The sequence below is a fragment of the Triturus cristatus genome, chromosome 10 (assembly GCF_964204655.1).
Source record: "Triturus cristatus chromosome 10, aTriCri1.1, whole genome shotgun sequence".
NCBI lineage: Eukaryota > Metazoa > Chordata > Amphibia > Caudata > Salamandridae > Triturus > Triturus cristatus.
Genome location: NC_140593.1, coordinates 85,538,852 through 85,561,292, shown reverse-complemented (window position 1 = coordinate 85,561,292; position 22,441 = coordinate 85,538,852).

The following is a 22,441-nucleotide window of genomic DNA, read 5'->3' as shown; positions in this document are numbered from 1 at the left end:
AAAGGAGCAGAGAGGGAATCAGCAGGATAAAAATCAGAGTCCAGAAAAGAGCCAAGTTTTGAGTCTGGCCCGGAAGATGGATTCAGAAGGGCAGAATCTAAGATCGATTGGCAGAGCGTTCCACAATTTTGCCGCGATAACACTGAACCCTCTGCCGCCCATTCTAGTGAGTCTAAAACGGGGAGAGATCAGGAGGCGGAGGTCGTTGGATCTAAGGGATCTGATGGAATGAGATATTGAGACTCGCTTTTTCAAGTAATTGGGTCCGAGGTCATTGATGGCTCGGTAGGCGAGGGTAAGGATCTTGAACTGGATACGGCTGGCCACCGGTAGCCAGTGAAGTTCCTTACGATAGGCGGAGACTGACTGACGGTAGGGGATATTACCAATTAATCTGGCCGCCGCGTTCTGGACAATCTGAAGCCGGTCTATCAGATATTGAGGGGCACCAGCATAAAGGCTGTTGGCATAGTCCAGGTGAGACGTAATGAGGGCATGGGTAACTGTACGACGGGAGTCCAGAGGGAGCTAGGGGAGTATCTTTTTGATCATGCGCAACTTCAGGAAGCAGGCAGAGGTCACTTTATTAACCTGAGGTTTGCATGAGAGGGAGTCGTCAAACTGAAATCCCAGGTTACGAGCAGAGTGAACGGGAGAAGGAGCAGGATCAAGTGCCGTGGGCCACCACCAAGAGGAAGGGATGGAATTTTTCTGGTTAAAAAACAGCACCTCTGTCTTGTCTGCATTGAGTCTAAGGTGGTTATCAGTCATCCAGACACTGATGTTGTTGACTGATAACGGGACATGGACACCAATTTTGTGCTGGTAATTTTTATTTCTTTTTTTCCATGGCAAGATGATGCGTTTTGCCCACCTCCTGGGCTTGTTCACAGATATACTGGCAAATCCATCTTTATAAAGTGCAACACATACCATGTAACTACCTATCAAATCAAATCAAATAACTTTATTTGGTTATTATACAGAAGATAACCATAAAAGTACAATTTGATAAACTCATATACAATATATATTAAAAAGTAATAAAAAGGAAGAAGTTAACCCTCGTTAAAATGAATAATAAGATTTCATGCATGAATTGATTTCCGTGATTTAAAAACATTTTTAAAAAAAGCGGAAACAGATGCAACAGTAAATATATTGTCTAGTTTCTGAATGGCCAGAAATGCAGGGCAACATTGCCTAAGTTCAATACTCTTTAATATTGGTACTATCCATCTTCTCCTCGGTGTAGAGTAGAACTTACAGAAAAACAAAATGTGTATATCTGATTGACTAGACAAATCATCACATGGACATTTATCAAGTTGTCTTGTCCAGTCATTCATCTTGGGGAAGCTTAAAAATCTAAATAAAATATTTAGCCTAAACCGTGTTAATAAAAACCTTTCAAAGTCCTTCATGTGTATCTTAACATACGGTTGGATATAAAAAGTGGTCATTATTAGATGGTGAGCCACCACGGTGGTTTTTGTCATTTCACAGTTAATTCTACAATCACTCAGATATGTCATACAGAGATCTTTCCTAGAGACATTACACATCAATGAGGGATCGCTAAAATACTCCTGGTGGCCTATTTGTATAAAAAACATCTTTACATAATGCAACCACTTAATCTTGCTAACATTGTTAATAATCATTGCATCCTTCAAAATGGAACGATTAAAAACACACTCTTCAGTAGTCCATACCCTATGCCACAACAGAACCGGTTGTACCTTAATTACATCTTCTAAGTACGACTGTCCGAGTTCAGCGTGACATATAAATGTGGAGACACTATCCAGGACTGCTCAGAGATTTCTCAGAATTTTTTTTTCTGCAACCTGTAATGATTTCACATTTGTATTTCCCCATAACCCTGAGCCATAGGTCGCAATAGCTACACAAGTGGCTCTATAGACGCACAGAAGTTCCCCAATCGGCCTTCTGCCCATTTTTCGACTAAAATTAGTCAAAGTCATTAAAGATTTACAAAACAGGAATCTTCTTCTTTATAACCGCATTTGTCCATGTACCAGTCTGGTCAAACAAAATTCCGAAATAGGGAAATGTAGGTGTAAAATCAAGGGGTTTAGAGTTAATAAACATTACCTTTTTCTTTTTGTTAGTCCCAGAGCCACAATTCATGTAAAACGTCTTTGTGCAATTGATTCCCAGATCCCGATTTGTCATGAATTAAGAGAAGGATATTACCTTCCTCTGCATGGCAACGGGCGTCTGTGCTATCAATACCGCGTTGTCCGCGTATAGGAGTGCAGGAACAGATCTATTAGCTACCTTAGGCATGTCCCTGCAATCCCTCAGCAAGGTTCTTTCTAAATCATTAATATAGATTGTGAACAAGAATGGGGCAAGGACACATCCTTGCCGCACTCCTCTTGCAATACCAAAAGCCCTTGTACAATCCCCATTCTTTCCAAATCTAACTTTGGCCCTTGCTCCAGAATAAAGCTCCCTGAGAAAAGAAATTATATTTTCGTCTACCCCTAAATTTTCCACAATTAGCCATAACTTAGTGTGGGTAACACAATCGAAAGCTGACGTTAAGTCAACAAAAGTTAAAAATAAGCGACCTCCCTTGGCTCTGGTATATTTTTCTAGGAGAATATGTAAGTTAAGGCCCTGATCAATAGTGCCAAGACCCTTCCGAAAGCCATATTGCAGATCACTAATAATTAAATGTTCATCCGCCCATGATTGTAGTCTATTTAAAATCACACGTCCAATGATCTTAATTGTTGAGTCTAATAATGAAATGGGGCGATAGCACGAGCAACTTGTTCTATCCCCCTTTTTATATATAGGTACAATAATAGACTCATACCATGACTGTGACAATCCACTTGTGCAACATGCATTAAACACTTGCGTAAGGAGTGGACCCCATAACTGCCTATCAACAAAGTGAAGTGAAAAACAGACTATGTATTGATTTTATCTAATATAGAATTAAAATGCATCTATTGCTATATGTTTTACTTCAACGGTTAAAAAAACTGAGATGAATATATAAGCTATACAAAGATAAAATTTGAAAAGTGATGATTAAATATTAAATAATCACCATCCGATTGGTATATATACAGCTGAAACTCTATGTCAATTCATATTGAGCCACTAATAGTGGATGTAAACTGGGTACTGGCACAATGCTATTTTGTATATGAGAAATTTCCCAGCATAATGCTGGGGTTCTAATGTATTGTACCCTTCAAGAATTAATAAAGTGCACTTATGCTTACAAAAATTCATAACCGAAAAACTGCCTTATGTATCCTTTGGAGAGAAATTCTCCCTAAATTCTACAATTGAATTATATCAAAGTGCATAGTGCAAACCTATCCTCTAAATATACATTTCAGTTTTCCAATTAAGGTATTCGTACAATGCATAATGCATAAATTCCTGAACATTTCAATTCATTAAATATGCCCCAAAATCAATAATTATGACAAATCTGGATCCAAACCATTGACTCTATCTACAATATGCAATTCCATGACAATAAATCTCTAATAAATCATCTCATTGAGATACTATGTTTCAAACTGTCTGTGCAAAAAAATATATTTGGAAAAAAGTGCTTCAGTGCATGTGTAGAAGCTGAAGTGCTTGGAATTAAAATCTGTCAACTATTAACAGACAGATAATCTCTTTCTTCTCTTTTCTGAGCCTTCTACTCTGTTTGACTTATTAATCTCAGCAAACAAACTTTAGATCATGGTGATTACAGATAATTGTGAAGTTCCTTCCCATTGTTCAATCCGTATAGATATCCCTACTCTCCCCATGTATTTTTCCGATTTGCATTTGCATTTTTTTAGGAGTCAGGACTGAGTCCCAAGTCTGGGTAATATATATATAAGTACAATATAAGTACATATCCCAGTGGTGGTCACTATTGGGTAGTTATAGTTAGGATTGTTTCCACAGGAAATGCCTTTTTGTGTTGCTAATAACTTTTGATCTGTTTCACAAATCTCTCCAAAACTTTCCTCAAAAGTGGTATTTTATGACTAGTTTGCCTATGGACATTTTTGGATGATCGGTCAAGCGGGGCTGAAGGAAAAAAGGGGGGGGTCCCCAAAACTCATATTTCCCATTCATTTTTAAAGCCTAAATCACTGAACGGAGTTACACCAAATTCGGCAGAAAGCTAGATCTTGGTCCGGAAAGATTGCTTTTTGTGTACATCTGTTAATGAGGTTTTGATGCTCAAAATATTGTATGTTACACACCGCAAAGGATCAGCTGAGCTGACTGATCTCCTACTAAGGTCGGATTGGCTGACACCACATCAACCAGGAAGAGGTAGGATCCATCTTAGGACATTGGGCAGAATAGCAAGACCGAAGAAAAAAGAAAGGTTTGGAAGCCCAGACTTTTCATTACTTTGAGAAAACCAAAGGAAACTGTTGGAGAAAGCCAAAGGAAATTGTTGAATACTGAGACCATCAGCAGTCTTAAACCTTGTACTAAAGACCTATTACAGATCACCTAGCATGTGCTGGAATGCCTTAATATCCTGGAAGAGAAACTTGATGATGTAGAGGGGCAGTCCCACCACAACAGTATGTCTTATTGGCCTCCCAGAGGGGACAGAGAAAGATGACCACCCTCATTTTCTGGAGGGTTGACTGCGGACATTGGTGGTCCAGCCTCCTTGTCCTCCTGTCATGTAGTTGAGAGGGCTCACAGGATTCTGACCTACTGCCCACTTTCTGGAGCACCCCTGAGGCCTTTTATTGCACAGCTGCTCAATTTCAAAGACCGAGACCTGATAGTAACCAAAGCCGGGAAAACAATCAGGTTCCAGTTGATAATGCAAAAGGACTAATCTTCACTGACTATAAACTTCTGTTCCACACAAACATTCTTCTTTTATGCAGGTCAAGAAGAGGCTGTGCTCCTTGGGATAGAAGTATGCATTACTATTTCCTGTTAAACTACGAGTCACGGCCATCCAGCAGATACATTTTGTTCACATAACCAGAATCAGCCTGGACTGGTTATAGGCGGGTGAGGAGGGCACAGTGCCGCTCTCTTCCCTGATTCCACCACCTTAGGACCCCCTCCTGAGCAAAGTCTAAGTGATGGTTTGGAGACCGCAGCCCCAGAGCCAGTGTCTCAGAAGTCTCCACCCTTCCCACTTGCTGCAGGAGCAAAAAAGTGCTGTTGAGACGCTCGCATCCCTACAGGACTTATCTGCCACCCCCTGGCTGCCAACATCTGGTTTCAGCATCTCTTGTGAAGATGCTTCTTTGGGGGTGTTCGAACTGGACACAATGGATACTCCTTTGATCACAACCCAAACAGCAGACAATCTGCTTTAGTCCCCCCTATTTGAGGTCCCTTAAATCTGACTCCTTCAGATACACTCCTGGAGTTGGGAGTTCAAGATGCTTAGAACTCAATACCACATAAATGCCGATTCTTGGGCCCCAGTGGAATTCACTGTTTCTGGCCTCACATGCTGGACCTCTCTTTACAGCTGCTGATGTCATTGGGGTATTGTTCTCTCTACTTTTTGATTGGACTATTAGGCGGGCTTGCTGACTTTTGGTTGTCAGATCTCACCCTTTCCACCATGCTCCCCGCTTGGTTTTAGTCGAAGAAATAACTTTTGTGGGGTCTCATGTTGGGCCTCGGCCCTCAATTTTGTTGTTGGGGATTGTTTTTTTGGGAGTTACTTTAATGCAGATCATTTCCACCTTTAGTGCATCAGAACTACTCTCCCTCTTTGATGCCCTATTTATTTATAATACCTTCCAAACCAGATCTCACGAGGACGAAAGAGCTGGCCGGCTTTTGGTGCATCTTGCCAAGCTGATGCTGCCAATATCCATCCCACTCAGATTGTCTCTCTCTTCGGATGAATTACTGACTATGCAACCAACCATTAATGATGCACTTTGTGCCTATTATGAAACCCTCTATAAATCCACAACTTCGGCTCTTGTCGCCTTCCTTTACCAGCTACTATTAACTTGGATGGCTGCCACAGCTAAGAAAAATCTGGATCTTCCACTTCTACTGTCGCTCAATGAACTTCAAGTAGTCTTACATGGCATGCCCCAAGGGAAGACTTCTGGAGTGGAGCAGATGGACTTCCATCAGAATTCTACACCTTCTTTGCCCTCTCTGGAGCAGGAACTCCTTCCATATTCCTTAAATGAAGCTATCATTTTCACGATGGTCAAACCCCATAAGGACTCAATGGAAATGTCTTCTTATCATCTGCTATCGATCCTTAAAATCTTCAATAATTACTAGCCAATTAATTGCTTCCGAACCTCTCTCTCTAGATACATTCTTACTAATCAGGGTTTATTCCGGAATGTAGCACCTCACACAACCTAAAGAGACTTTGATCTGTCATGGCTAGTCCCTTGGATACTTTCCCAGGGGGCTGCCTCTATTGCCTTGAACCTGGAGAAGGTATTTGACTCTCTGCTGGTATTACATGCTGTAGGTCCTGAGGGGGACAGGCACTTGCCCCTGAGATGGACAGGCGCTTGCCCCAACTGGTGCAAATGAATCCGTCTCATATATACAGCCCTGACTGCTAGGGTCAAGACAGGGACATCTGTTTCATGCTGCTTCTCAATGTGTAGAGGTACCCATCAGGAATGTCCTCTATTGCCATTGCTTTTTGCAATAGCAATTGAACCACTGGTGATCAAACTGAGATAACAGGGCACTCACTGGGATATACCGCTTAGGACCTTCCTTCATGCTGCATTACTATATGCGGACGATATACAATTTTAAGTTTGAGATGCCCAACTAGACCACACTCCCATAGCTTGCCTCTTTACTGACTTTGAAGAGATATCCAGACTCAAAGTCAATTGGTCCAAATCCTACATCTCCCCTGTCTGTACCAGTTATATGTTTCCAGCTTCTTTCCTACTGGACTCTCAACTTTTTGAGAACTGGTTGATTTCAGCTATTTTGGGATTAAAATATATCACACAGCGGTAAACACGAGGGATGGTAACCTAGGTAGAGCATTTCTGTTGAAGGCACAGTTTGCCTTTTGGGGGACAGTACCCTTATCTGACATTGGGTCGGATAGCATTGAATAGAATGATTATGCTTCCCAGTATTTTATATATATTTTTGTCAATATTCCCTATGTCTCCCTCGTTCTTTTTTCCGTAAATTGGATGTCACTCTAAGTTAGTTTATTTGGCACAGGGTTTGCAGGCGATTAGCGCTGTCCACCCTTAAACTCCGAACTAAGGTGGGTTGCTTGGGACTCCCACATTTTGGACAATATTATCTTACAGCTCAATTTCAGTGGCTGATTTTATGGCTAGTGGGTACTTTCCTCACTTGTTATGAGCCTTTCTAGTGAGGAACAAAGTCTGGGTCTGGAGAATTCCATAATCTTTCACTGAAGGCCCCCTCTCTAGTGTAAGCCAATTTCTCACCACTGCAGCATACTGCCTTGACGCTCACTAGCATTTCATAAACATAGATCCCTCCAAGTCTCTGTGATCCCTCTCGCTGGATTGATAGCCCTCAGCGATGCTATCCCCCAAACTCATCTAGAAGCTTGGGCTGAAGAAGGAATTATTAATATTTCTGATTTATATTCAGCTGGTCAATTACTAATGTTTGATATGCTTAGGGAAGACCACATGACTCCTCCCACCTACTTCCTCCCTTACGCTCAAATTAAACAGTTACTGAGAGCTGCATTCCTCGTCCGAGACGTGGAACCTATCGACAATGCTGTTAATCAAACGCTTTTCATTCTAGGGGAAAGTACACATCTAGTCCAAGCATATCTCCAGCAATGGGATCAGAACAGAAATTCCCTTTGAGTGAAATGAGGAGGCAATATAGGCTGCCCACTGCACGACTCGGAGTGGTAGCACATTTTGTCATACCCACAGACGGTATCTCGCAATTCGTGCTTTTAGTATATTCAACTCAACATATTAAGCAGAACATCGACGCATCTCCAAGATTTTCCAATGGACTTCCTCACTTTGTCCTTGATGCCAATTCTCCAGCGTGGACCTACCTCATATTTTGGTTGCGTCACTGACTGGTTAATGGACCGGAATCATTGCTATACTGCACAAAGTTACAGGACGCTGTTTAAATAATTCCTTAGAGGAACTACTGCTGGGCCCTTTCTCTCACCCACACTCAGATAAAGCCTTGACTTGACAAAGTGCCATATTACAATGAGATGGAAGAACTCTACACCACCGACAATACAGTCTTGGGGCCAAGCACCCACTCCCTGATTGGCATCTGTGAGTGTCCACTTACATAGGCAAGAGAGAGCAGGCTTATGTAAGCATCCCATTGCTCAAGATTGGGATTCCTTGGTTGAGGCATTCTCACAGAGTTTCAGGGATGAGACACATCCCCTCTGAATGCCCCGCCACAGTTACATTTTTTCAAATGTGCTATCCTTTAATAGTAATTGACAAAAGCAGATATGTTCATGGACTACATTTTGGGTGTAGCAGCTCATGGGGTAGCTTGACTATTAGACTGGACGGGGGTGGCGGCTATTAATTGTCATCACAGTAACTGCCCGTTCAGATGCATGGAGTTAGAAGGAACAAGTTGGGTTAGGGGGGGTGGGGTGGGGTTAGCACAAGTAGGGGCAGGTGGGAGGCTAGACTTAAGATATCTCTACATAGAGGAGTGATGTTAATTCTAATTAAAAAATAATGGTAAGTGTAACTCATTATTGTTCAAAATGCAGTGTAACACAATTGTCAACAACTTATTGAATTCTGTGAACTGTATCCGTTTTATGACTGCCAATAAAAATATATTTTTCATTTATAATTAGTTTTTTGGAAGTTCTGGGCTAAAACCACTGGTTACTAAACAGTTATCCAGCCTTATACCTGACTTAGAGCAGGGAAGGCTAGACAAATAAAAAGGTTTTCTCATCTTACAACATTGTTAAAACTGTCTTACTCCAGGGAACTCACTCTTAAGATGTTTTAAATATGGGAAAGCCTCTTTAATACATGTTTTAACAGTCTTATGTTTGTCTCAAGGCCAAAAGAAATCCATGGAAAAGCAGGACCATTATTGTTGGCTAGAGACAGACTTTAGATGGTCTCTAAAGCTCTTTAGTAAATGAATGCTCTTTGCATAAGACAGCTTTATTGCCTACTTCAAGCCAACAGACCCCGGCTTACTGTGGGCATCTACAACTCAGGTTTCCACCATTTCCCGTATACACCAAGAAGTATACTAACACACATTCAGAACCCACATTTCTACCAACAAACATACAGAACTCAGCTTTCACCAAAAAACTTATTGAACTCATATTTCTACAACAAACTCGAACAATCCAGCTTTCTACCATCAAGTATACTGAAAGTAGCTTGCTGCCAACAAACAAAAGAGCAAAGCTTGCTACCAACAATTATGCACAATGCAGCTTTCTCCTAATGAACATTTAGAAGCCAAGTTTCTACCAACAAACATTAAAAACCACCTTTTTACCAACAAAAGCCGGCAGTATACAAACACGCTTACAGAACCCACATCACTACCAATACACTCACAAAACCCATCGTTCTCCCAACAAGCATACATCACAGTTTTTTACCAAGAGCAGACAGAACCATAATTTCAGAAAAAGAATGCAGATTCTAGATATATGCTAACCCGAACCTTGCAGCCTTATTTAGCTCTTTTATAATTTATATTTTAAACGTTACCTGTCACTCGCGCTGCCATTTCGGCGATAGGCGCATTTGCAGTCCGTCATTTGGGGGTATCTAGTCAGCTCTGACTTGCACTATAAAATTGTAAACCCATCCGCATTTTGCGGGAATTAGGTAGACTTCGGGGGGCTACTTTGAAAGCGAACGCGGCGTCCCGGCCGCCATCTTGGGTGAGGGTCCTTGGATCGGCCCGTTTTCAGGGGCCATCTTTCGCGGGTCCAGAGGATTTCCTCACAGGACTCCAGCGCGGTTTACTATCCTAGTACATAAGGAGATGTGCGTACAAGCGCGCGGCGGGCGCGACGGCGGCGTGCCGGAGGTGCGCCAGAGGTAAGCCCGTTTGCGCCAGTTCGCGCACAGGTCGCGACGGGCGCCGGGGATGCTGCTTCTTCTCCTCCTGCTGGGTTAACCTATTCCAGAGACATGCTACTAAGCCTTGATCCAGGTACATCACTACGCCGCCAGCCTTTCATCACTGCTAGGCGGAATCAGTCCCTGTCCTGTGGTCTGCTTAATGTTAGATCTCTTAGCAAACACCACATGGAAATTGCGCTGCTCATAGAGTCCTGTGAGTTAGATGTTCTTTTCATGACAGAAACATAGACTAGAGCGGACTGTGTGGTGGAACTGGGCTTAGCCCGCCCTCCTGGTTATAAGATCAGGCATAACCCGGGGGTGGGAGCTAGAGGAGGTGGTGTGGGTCTTATATATAGGGAGTCTTTGGATTTCTCCCAGCTTGAGACTAAGATTATTTCTGGCTGTGAGGTATTAGGCTTTTCCCTGAAAGGACAGGGAGGTACTCTCTACTCGGGGTTGTTGTGTTATCGACCCCCTGCTAGTACTTTGTCAGCAGTACCTGAGCTAATCGATACCATCTATGATCTTTTTAATACCCATGCCAGGATTCTGATTTTGGGAGACTTCAATTTACGGCCAGATGGGTCTACAAGGTCTGCTTTCTCGGACCTAGTTCAGGCCTGCAGCAACATTCATCTGCAGCAGTTGGTGTCCTCACAGACTCACATCAAGGACCATATTCTCGATTTGATCTTTGCAGATGCCAGCCAGGTTTCTGTTCGAGACATCCTCCCCCAGTGTTGGACGGACCATGCCCTAGTCCATTTTTCCATCGCACTCCCTATGGAGACATCTAGGAGTGGGAGCACTGGTATTATGACCAAGATTGGTAGGCAGTGGTCGAGGCTACTGAAACAATCTTGCCTGCCGTCTCTGCTGGGAGGGGGTATCCTTCTAGGAGATAGTGTGGATGAGAGCTATGAGTCTCTTAGCCGGAAAATCCTAGACTCTCTGGAAGTATTTGCTCCCCTGTGGAAAATAAGGGATAGGTCCAAAATCGCTATGCCTTGGTTTACAGCTGAGTTGTTACAGCTGAAACTTCGATGCAGGCAGGCAGAGCGGACCTGGAGAAAACAATACCTCAAACCGGATAAAGTCCTCTTTAAACAGGCACTGACGGACTATAAGATGCAGATTAAGGGTGCCAAAGCGAGATTTCTCGAGGAGTCGCTACTACAAGCAGCGAATAAATCAGAGACCTTATTTAAGATCTTTAGAGACCTTTCTCGACCAGTCTGTGCTGCTAATGACATCCCAGCCTCTCAGGCTCTGTGCGACTCCCTGGCGCAGGCCTTTGAAGATAAGATTGCTCTGATTTTGAGCAAGCTTGCTTTGTTGACCACGCCTGCCATTCATCCTGTGCCTGTTCCCGTGTCGGTGACTGATTCAGAGACCGCAGAGGTAGATGGCAGTCAGGTACGGTTGGACAGCTTTCCACCCCCGTCCTTTGAGGATTTCTGTTCTTTGGCCAACAGTGTATCCTCTGGCTCCCCCCGGGACCCATTGCCACATAAATATTGGAAACTGTTCCAATCGGAGCTTTTTCCTCCGCTGTATGCTATCTGCTGTCAGTCCCTTACCACGGCTCGAGTTCCGGATAGTTGGAAACTCGCGGTGGTCTCCCCATTGCTGAAGAAAGGAACACTGGATTCCACCTGTCCAGCGAATTATAGACCCATATCGCTGCTCCCTTTTCCCATTAAGATTCTGGAGAAACTGGTCACTAAACATCTGTCCGGTTTTATGGAGACTAACATCTGTCTGGACGTGACCCAGTTTGGCTTCAGACCAGCACACGGTACTGAGTCCGCCTTGGTGACCGTCCTGGACGATCTTCTTTCGCGAGTCGACATTGGACGGGCAGCCTTTTTAGTGCTGCTCGACATGTCGGCCGCGTTCAATACGGTCAACCACACCATCCTGGTCAGTAGACTACAGGAAATCGGAGTGACGGGTTTGGCCCGTGAGTGGCTGGTCTCTTATCTGGGGGGCAGATGTCAGGTGGTAGCCTTGCCACCGTTTCAGTCTGACATCAAGGTGGTTGGGCAGGGTGTTCCTCAAGGGTCTGCCATCAGCCCCATTCTGTTTAATCTTTATCTTGGTGAGCTTGATTAAATCATTTGGCATTGCGGTCACTAACTACGCTGATGACACGCAGCTTATTTTTTCTATCGAGGGTAAGGACGCGGTGCCTCTGGAAATCTTCCATCGTTGCATGGCAGCAAGACTGTGGCCACTTGTATGGCGCTGCTCCGTATGCTATGGAAAATCCTTCCGTTGCTACCGGTCCATGCTCGGCCAGAGGTGGTGCGTGGCATTATATTGAGCAGGTTGGACTATTGCAACGCATTGCTGTTAGGAGCACCCGCCAATTTGGTGGGTAAACTGCAACGAGTGCAGAATATGGCTGCTAAGTTAGCCCTTTCTCGGCGGCGTTCTGATTCTTCCACTACGGCGCTGGCGGACCTTCATTAGTTGCCTACCTCGCAGCGGATTGTTTTTAAAGCACTGTGTTTGGTGTTTAAGGCGATTCATGGGCAAGGCCCTGTCCCGCTGCAGGAAATGTTCGCGTGGTATGTACCCGCACGTTCTCTCCGATCATCGTCAGCCTATCTACTGGTGGTTCCGAAGGTTTTGAGGGCCCGGATGGGCGGACGGTCCTTTAGATTTGTTGCAGCTAAATGTTGGAACTCCCTACCTCTGTCACTGAGAAGTATGGGGGATCTTTCCTCCTTTAGGAAAGGATTAAAAACTCATCTTTTTTCCCTAGGTCAGGCTAATTTGTCTGGATATTGTAACATCGCGTGTTGTTGGTAAAAAGTCGAAGCGCCAGGATACCCTTTGGGTGACAGTTTTTTGCGCTATATAAATACGCGATACAATATAATGATTTCTACCAATAAACATGCCGCACGCAGTTGCCAATAACCATACAGAAGCATGTTTCTGCAAAAAAGTGTACACAACCAAGCTTTCAACCAATCGCCTGGGTGTCTATCAACAAACAGAAATAACACAGCTTTAGACCAACAAACATACAAATCCAACCTTTCAGCCAACAAACATTTAGAAAACAACTTTCTTCCAAACAGTATATACAACACCACTTTCTACAAGTAACCATACAAAATCAAACTTTCTGCCAACAGACAAAAAGAACTCATATGTCTACCAACAAACCTACAGAACACAGCTCTTGCCAACAAATATACAACTCAGTTTTCTATCAACAAACATTGAAAACCAATACAGAACCCTGCTTCTACCAAGAAACATTCAGACACTTTCTATATGAAGTATATAAAACTCAGCTTTGTACCAAAAAAAATAAAGGACCCTTTATTCTACCAACAAATATATAAAACACAGCAAACATATAGACGATACTGTTATGCCAATAAAAATAACCTAGAGAAATTTGCTTTCTATCAGCAGGCCTTCAGAACCAAGGTTTCTCACAAGCAATATACAGTACTCAGAGATGTAAAACAAACATACAGAACTCAGCTTCTAGTAACAAGCATGCTGTACTCAGAGATGTGAAACATAAATACAGAATCCAGCTTGTTCCAAGAAACAAACAGTACTTAGAGATGTAAAACAACACTCAGAACCCAACTTCTACTAACAAACATACAGTACTAATAGATGTAAAACAAGCATACTGCACCCAACTTGTACCCAACTTGTGCCAGTATACATGTAGTACTCGGAGATGTAAAACAAACATATAGCACCCAGGGTCTACCAGCAAACATACGGTACTCAGAGATGTGAAAAAACATACTGATCTCAGCTTCCATCAGTACACATACAGTACTCAGAGATGTAAAACAAACATATAGCACTCAGCTCCTACCAAGAAACATACAGAACCCACCTTCTACCAGTGAACATACAGATTCCTTCACCCACAGCACTCTTGCCAGTGCTTTATTTTGAAACAATCACACATTCAGTAACAAACATGCAATTGAGTATTTCCTTTTGCCTGTAAATGAGACCCCCTGAGAATAAGACCACAGGAATGATTGCCTGATCCAAGACCGTGACAGACACTCAGACAGCAAGCACTGCATGAGTGCCTGGCTGTGAGATTATGGCTTAGGAAGAGAGTCTCTGAACACTTCAGGGAAATTATACTGAGATCTTGGTGGTTCATTGTGTGGTCAGGGCCTTCAGCTTCTCAGTATAAACACATACTTGTGTCTGGCTCTGGGTGGAATGGGGCTCATTGACAATCTGAAGTTTTTCATCATTTATTCAATTAAAAATGTTCACATTACTTCAACTAGTAGAGGTTCAATGAAAAGCCTGGAGTTTGAACGATTCATTTAAGGCTTTCTATGGACAAAGGAGATCAAAAAGGATCAGTTTAAGAGGTTAATGGTCTTCGTGTCTATCCACAAAAACATTCTGAATGTTTTAGGGCAGAAGCATCTTGTGTTCAATTCGTGTAATACACCATGGCTCTGAGCAGGTTAGAAGTAAGACAAAAGGTTCCCTGTGTGAGGAGGAAACGGGAAGCTCGTGGATGGAGCAGATATGTTTGTCTAAATGTGACATGGATTCAGGGCTCAACCAATCACAACTCATAGGAAAGAGATCAATTACTACTGATATCTGCAAAGTGATATATTAACTACCTTGTCTGCACAACACAGCATTTGCACATTTATGGTATGGCAGTGTGGTGGAGAACCTCAAAACTTTGGGAAACGTGTAATCTTTCTAAACTGATAACAGCAATGGGCTGTGTTGTCCAGGGGTGTAACAAAGGCCCCCGAAGCCCCCGCAGTGCGGGGGCCCCGAGCTGCAGGGGGGGCCCCACAGCACAATACTCTGGCCCAAGAGCTCGGATTAGATCCAAAGTGGGGGGCCCTCCGTGTACATGGCAGGGGGGGCCCCTCAACTTTCGTTACGCCACTGGTGTTGTCGGCAGGATTGTTTTTGTGCAGAAAGCGGTTCCTTCCTGCACAAAAATTATCCTGGGAGGATTTTTCCTCTTTCTATGTGTGCTGCAGGATGCAGGAAATAAGGTGAAATACAGCCATTTCTTCTTGTTGCGCCTTCCCTGTGGAGGCATAAAGTTTTGGTGCATCCCCAGGTTTACATGATTTTGCAAATCTGGAGAAGCATGAAAATCCATGGGTGTTGCGTGGGAACACCCACCGCAGAGCCCATGGAGCACCTCCCAAGCGCAGAGTCATGCAACAAAGTGATTTTCGCTGCCTTGCCTTACCCCATATCTACGAGGCCACACAAAGCCACATATAGTGGCTTTGCATGACCACATAAATATGATTTTGGAGTTTATGCCACCGAAGCATCATAGGGGGCTCATAAATATGCCCCTTAGTCTTGGAAAAATGTTTGCACCAGCCCCAAACTGCATCATGCGAGTGAGCATACAAAGGCAGCCTCTACCTCGCCAGTGACTTGAGAGAAGGGGGGAACGCGGGAGTTGACAGGAGGGACACTCTCTCACCACCAAGTCATTTCTTTTTTTTTAAGTGCAGAAAAGAGGTAAATTTAATTCAAAGGTTTTTTGGTGTCTTGGCTAAGCGATTAGTGGTAGATTTAAGCAGCCCATCTAGCCATTAAAGTTATCCTCTACTTTGCGGGCGATGGGAAAATTTTCTGAATGCCCGAGTGGCTGCCCTTAGCCTAGCTGGGTGCAAACCTTTCTCACATACAAGGAACAGACACACCACAGGTATAGCTCATAGGTGCTGGAAGTGGGAGTGCTGCGGCACCCCCAAAATAACCATGCTGGGGTTCCGAAGATGAATGAGCAGTAAAGATGCATTAAAAGTTTGTTTTTATGTATCGCATGTGCTGTGTGGAAGGCAAACCTTAAATGTCAGGCCATGTCTTCTGTCAAATTGCTACTTATTCTTTTTATATAGAAATTGATGTTTACTTTTCTTTCTCTGACTGGAAAGAGAGAGGACATTATAAAATGAGCTATGTGACAACCTTGCTGGTGTGAAAGGAAATCTGCAGGATGAATTTAAAAACCAGTAAATGAACTGTTTAAAAATTTCAAAGTATATCAGCAGCTAGGAAAGCACATATGAAGCACTTTTATAAAATACTGAAGTGTGATTGATTTTTTTTTCAATGGGATAAACACAAATCAGGAAACTATTGGGTAATTCACAAATGACACATTTTCACTGAAACCCAATTTCTACACATGATCGTTTGTAAGCTGCATAGCTTTCTTAGTCAAACTGTATAGCTTTCTAAAATTAGTGGCTATTTCAATGGAGAATATGCTGTCTGTAAATTACAGTGCAGTACCACACCATGCTTTAGTATTATATTTACGACAGGGTATAATAAAAAATGGACCTACAACTGCATATTACACGCTTACCACTTTCTTGCCGAATGGGCCCGGCTCATTTGTTATACTTGTTCTCAGTAGTGGCTGCTACTGATAGGGAATGGTAGGGCAGGGTGGAGGGGAATGAAGGAAATGAAGAAAAAAAAATGAACACTTACGTAGGCCAGTCGGCCGCCGCCTCTCCTCTGTCCTCTTCTGCCTGTCTCCGCCGGCAGCAGGAAGCAACAGGAAGCACCCGGGCTCCCAGGCTTCATATAGCCAATCACAACGCTGCAATGCAGCGTTATCACAACGCTGCATTGCAGCATTGTGATTGGTTTGAGTGCCAAACCACAGCGCTCAGAGGGAGGCGTTTGCATGTTCCTCACTAGGCTATGTAAAGGAAACTTGGTGGGGAAGATGCAAAGTGTGCAGGACTGTTTGTTGCCAAGCAGTCATGCGCACTTAAAGAGTGCAAACCACTACTTTTTTTCACTGCTCTGGCCAGTCCGCCCCAATAGCCACTGACTTGAATAGGATAAATAAAATGATAATAACTATACGTTATTATCATTTAATTTGTCCTTTTGAGTAGTGGGGCGACGCTCCTCCGCCTTATCGGAGGAGCCACCACTGCTTGTTCTTTGGTGCTTGGATATTTTACTGCGCCTGTGAGTTCAGGTATATAACATTCATAGCAGCACCCTGCTCTGAAATTTGTTCCAGCACCCCTGGCACCGCCTGTGTATTACCAGTGCAGTAGTGGTGTAAGTTTACCTTACAAAGAGAACCCTTACAGCTCACTGTTTATGACTTCATGTTCGCCACCCTCTTTACACGTCCTGGAGTCAGAGCGGGACTTAGGTGGAGAGTTGTGGTAGGGGCACAGCTTAAGGGAGGGGGTTTGGGGTGTTACACTCCTCTAATAAATGTGTTTTCTGGAATATTGTTGGGCGCAGGTGCTTTCAGTCCGGCATGGTGAGGTGTCTGTTGGATCTCACAAGGAATTTTTACAAACACACGCAGACAAAAACAGACACACACAAACCACTCTTGGTTTTGAAAGTCTTCAAAAATGTTGGTTATTTTACAAAATATTGTTTTCCCTCAATTAACATCCCTACCAATCCACATTTGTCTCCCTTTCCATGGCCACCTTTAGCCCTTCTTAGGCGCCCTGCTTGTCATATGGTGTATGTTAACATCACATGCCAGCACAATAGTAGGAACATCCGAAGCTAATCTGGGGGGGGCCTGGTGGACAACATCGCTACCCGAGCGATTGCCCGTGGTTAGGCTTATTGCAAGCATCCTTCCATCACCCTTTGTGTGGTTTAGGGAAACCATGAGCTACTGGAACCATATGCATGAAGAGAGAGAGAGAGAGAGAGAGAGAGAGAGAGAGAGAGAGAGAGAGAGAGAGAGAAAGAGGAGAGAGAGGGAGAGAGAGAGAGAGGAGAGAGAGAGAGAGAGAGAGAGAGAGAGAGAGGAGAGAGAGAGAGAGAGAGAGGAGAGAGAGGGAGAGAGAGAGAGAGAGAGAGGGATTCTTTGCTGTGCGGTGCTGGGACCAGCAAAGCTGAGTGCACTGTCGATGGTTGGTGTGTGCATGGAGAAGACAAAAGCCATCAACCCCTTTGTTACACCCGGGCTATGGCCACAAACACCGCTAAAGGTACCCAGTTCTAGTGGAAAACACTCACGTTTCAAGTTCTGCAATAGATTCAGACAGTGGCATAATGCAAAATGAGGTGGCCCCTCTGCTGACTGTGAAGAGAGGCCCTTAAATCTCACATGTAGCACAGATATTCATTGGCCTTGGGCTAAATGGGCCCCCCTAAAGACTTGGGGACCCCTGAAGGATTGGGCCCCCCTGCCCCACAGGGACTGCAGGGGCCTGTGTTACGCCCTTGTATTCAGAATGAATAAGTGTGCCACCGTGCACTGCAGGAAGTCACCACCCATGCCAACCTGTAACGAGAGACTCTCGTGTGACAGCTGCAGCCAGAGCGCCTGGCACTCCCTGGACAGAGCGGGCTCACTTGGGCAGATTAAGACAGCTTTAAGAGAGTGACACTTGCTCCATTTCTGTCTTGGAAATACTACAATCAGTTTGCAGTTCCCACGAAGCAAATTGATTCAGAAGGACAGCTGTCTGAGATGCAACGAGAGCGCAGACCTCTGACTTAACTACACGATTACAGCGGATGCAGAACAGGGAAGAGCGTGTCATCTGAACTGGAAAATATTCCATACCACCCCCTCTCCTTGCCCTTCCCTGACACTCCCTGTTCACACAAGGAACAGGCCTTACATTTACAGATGCCTTGAAGTTTCGGTGCACTGGCATACTAACAAACTGTACACCACATTGTGCAAACGCCAGTGACGAGGAACTCGTCACTCATGCAGTAGCCCTTGTCCTGTATGGACAGCTTGCCCCATAGAAGGTGCTAAAGGAAACTATGGGTCTTGTTTACAGTTTGGCGGACGGAATGCTCCGTCACACACCTGGCTGATGTTCTCCCCTCTGTATTGAAGTGCATTATAGCCAGGGTCACTGGAATGATGATTTTGCAGATGCAGCATTTTCCGCATAGTTATGGATTTGCCGCATTTCTTTCTCACTTTTACCTCTTTTAGTTATGCTGTTTCCTCTTGTTTCCTCTTTCACTCTCACTCGTGCTTGCCTCAGTCTTGATTTGCCTGTTCCCCCACTCCACTCTTTTTTCCCTCACATTCTCCTACATCCAATTCCCGCTCCCTTACCTGCCTGATTCTTCTGCCCCCAAACCTCAAGCTGACCAGTCCTGGCCACCGAATCTCCTCCCTCATCCTCCAGATCTTTATGGTGGCTGCACCGCAGACACCTAACTGGCATGCCAAACCCGCCCACTCAGCAGATGCGCGCCTCTCCCTCAAAGCAGACGCCTCTCCCCTCACTGTGCCAGGGCCTCCTCCACCCAGCTGTTTGGAGCCTTGACCTGCTCCCCCTGCCTCTTCTCCTGCAGCTCGCCCTCATTTCGCCTAAGCGCACTGCCAGTGCATGGAACCCTGCCCCCTAACCAACCACCCCAGTCCCATCTCCCTCAGCCTCGTCCGCTCGCTCCTTATCATGAGGCAATCACGTGCCACGCTCCAGTGATGTGTAAAAGAACATTTATTAGGACAGGATTGCAAGCATTTAAACTGCTTCAATGTTTATCATAACATCAAAACTTCTTAAACATGATCCCTTTCTCCACCCCAGCATTCTCACGCCATCTTGCTTCACTCACTCTTTTCACCTTTCTCCCAATAACCTCCTTCGATTCCCAGACTCTTTCTCACTTCTTTTTCTCAATCATCCTCCAATGAAGCCTCCTTCGCCTGTGCTTCCTACTTCCCCCCAAAGGGGTGGATCCGCCCACATCTGACTCTCCACCCCTCCAACTACCTCCACCCAGAACAAGCATTGGCATAGCCAATAGGTCTCGCCTTTGGGACCTTATAAGTATTTAGTTATGCAGCACAATATCCTTGGTGCAACAACACCAACTGTTGCATAGCTAAACACTTATAAGGTCCCAAAAGCGAGACCTATTGGCTATGCCAATGCTTGTTTCCTCTTTCTATGCGTGCTGCGTTCTGCAGCATACAAAGAAAGAGGAAAACACCATCAATGATTGTTTTTGTAGAGAAAGATGCCCTTCCTACACAAAAACAATAATCCCCGCAACACAGACACCATTGCACCATGGAGCAAGGCTGCCAGCATTGGGGCATGGCAGCCAATTTTTGCACCAGCACAGGGGAAAGCACAGGGATGCATCACATTGTTGTAAATATGAGGCATCCCTGTGCTTTTAAAATGATGCTGCTTAGCACAGCAAAATGGCTTGCAGCGCCACATTGCATAATTTTGTTGTACATGAAGCCCTTTAGTCATTACATTGACAGGGTCATTTGATCTTTGCAAATAAACCTGACGAGGAAAATTAAAAAGCATAGCCAAAGAATTATACAAGCTATAGAAAATTCTCCTACCCAACTTAATTATACATTCTGAAAATGTGGGTTACAGTAGGTGAGCGTTACCACAAAAAGGTGCCCAAAACATGTGAGTTCAGTGGCCGTTTGCAACATGTAAACTGTCATTCGGTGTAGTCAAACAGCTCAAGTGCAAGTACTACTTCTGTTTCTGAAAGGACTTTCGTGCCGCATCATCAGCCATAGAGGTTCAGAGACACAGAAACTGAGTATGAGTACTATTTCTGTATTTATAGAGAGTTAGGGACAGATGTACGAAAGCTTTTTGCATTTCTTAACACACCAATTCGCAATTTCGGCCAGTTAGGAAACGCAAAACAGTTATACTCACAAAGGTCAAATGACAGTCGCAGTTTGTGATTTCGACCTTGTAGACATCGCAAATTGCGACCGTGATTTAGGAAACACAAATAGGGATTACCTATTTGTGATTCTTTATGCACATGTATCAAGCATTTCCTAAATACGAATTGGGCATTTAGGAAATGCTATTACCATTGACTCAAAGTCGATGGTAACCATGTGCAAAATTAAAAAAATGCATTTTTTAATGCGACATGAAGCGCACATATGCACCTAGGGCATATGTCCACTTACATGTGCAGTATGAATTTCGGAGTGCTTCCAGGGAGCCTTTAAGCCAGAGGCACCCTTCGATTTGGATTTCCTAAATCGTGATTTCCTATTAGGAAATCACAATGTAGGAAACGCAAACCATTTGCTATTTGTCCCATAGCGGGAATGCAATAGCATTTCCTATTTGCGATTTCCTAATAGTGATTCCTACACTGTAGGAATGGCTATTAAGAAAGCGTAAATTTTGTAGATACTATTTCCTCCATAGCGATGCCTACGGAATCGCTATTTAGGAAATGCAAAGTAAGGATTTCGTACATCTGGCCCTTGACTGCAGCATCATGAGCCATAGCATTATCCATTCACTTGGCAAATGATCTCTTGCGGAGATCCCACACATTTATGAGCATGAAAGTAGATGGACGTCTAGCCACTAAAACTGGAAAACTTTCCTACAAATGATGTAAGAGCCCCAGGTGTAGAATCGTAGTTCACCAGTAATTATGTGCAGTAGTACATCAGTTACAGTATATATGTGTCTATGTATTACTCACTATTCTCTTATAACAACCTGTAATGTCAAAGTCCCACCAATAAAGTTAAAAATAATGTCATAAATTCATGTTGTCAAGGCAAGGGTTATACAGTAGTACCCCCCGCCCCCAAAGCACCATGACAAATTGTAGAACAAACCTGACTCTTTATCCTCAACCCCCTCTCCTTACCTTCCCTTTCCCTGTTAGGTTTATTTTGAATATGCCTATTTTGTGTAAATGATTGTCTGTATGATTTTATTCATGCTTACTCTTTAAAATTCAATAAACAGCTTTGAAATCAGAAAAATCATCATTCTATGGAGACGCATCCATGACTGCTATTAGATGACACGTTCTGAACAGACAAATAACACCTGATGGTGAGTATCATTCAGAACTCGTTGAAATGAGCTACAAAGTTCATCTTGAGTCCTGCATTTACAACATCAACATTATCCACTCTGTATGTGGAGGAAATCGTTGTATGAGTTGTGAGGTTGATTTTGAGTCTTATAATGACAAGATCAGAATTATTTGCCCTTTTGGTTGGGGTGTGCTCAAAGAAAGATTTAATTTCCATCTTTTCATTTAATCCCATGGGCAGAAAAGTGTTACATTGCTTAATCTAATAATTATCTCTTCAAAACGCTAGTTTATCAAGACCTTTACTTGGTCTGTCCATGCCTCAAGACGTATCTGATTTTGTCTAGGAGGTGACTCTAGTGTGCAGCTGCTGGGCCTTTAGTTTTGTTTGATTTTATATTACTCTTGATTTCTCCGCATCTCTTTTTGGCTCCTTTGAATTTCTTTATGTATTACCTACAATCAAGTGCATTCAAATACATGGATATTAAATCATGTATTGTTTT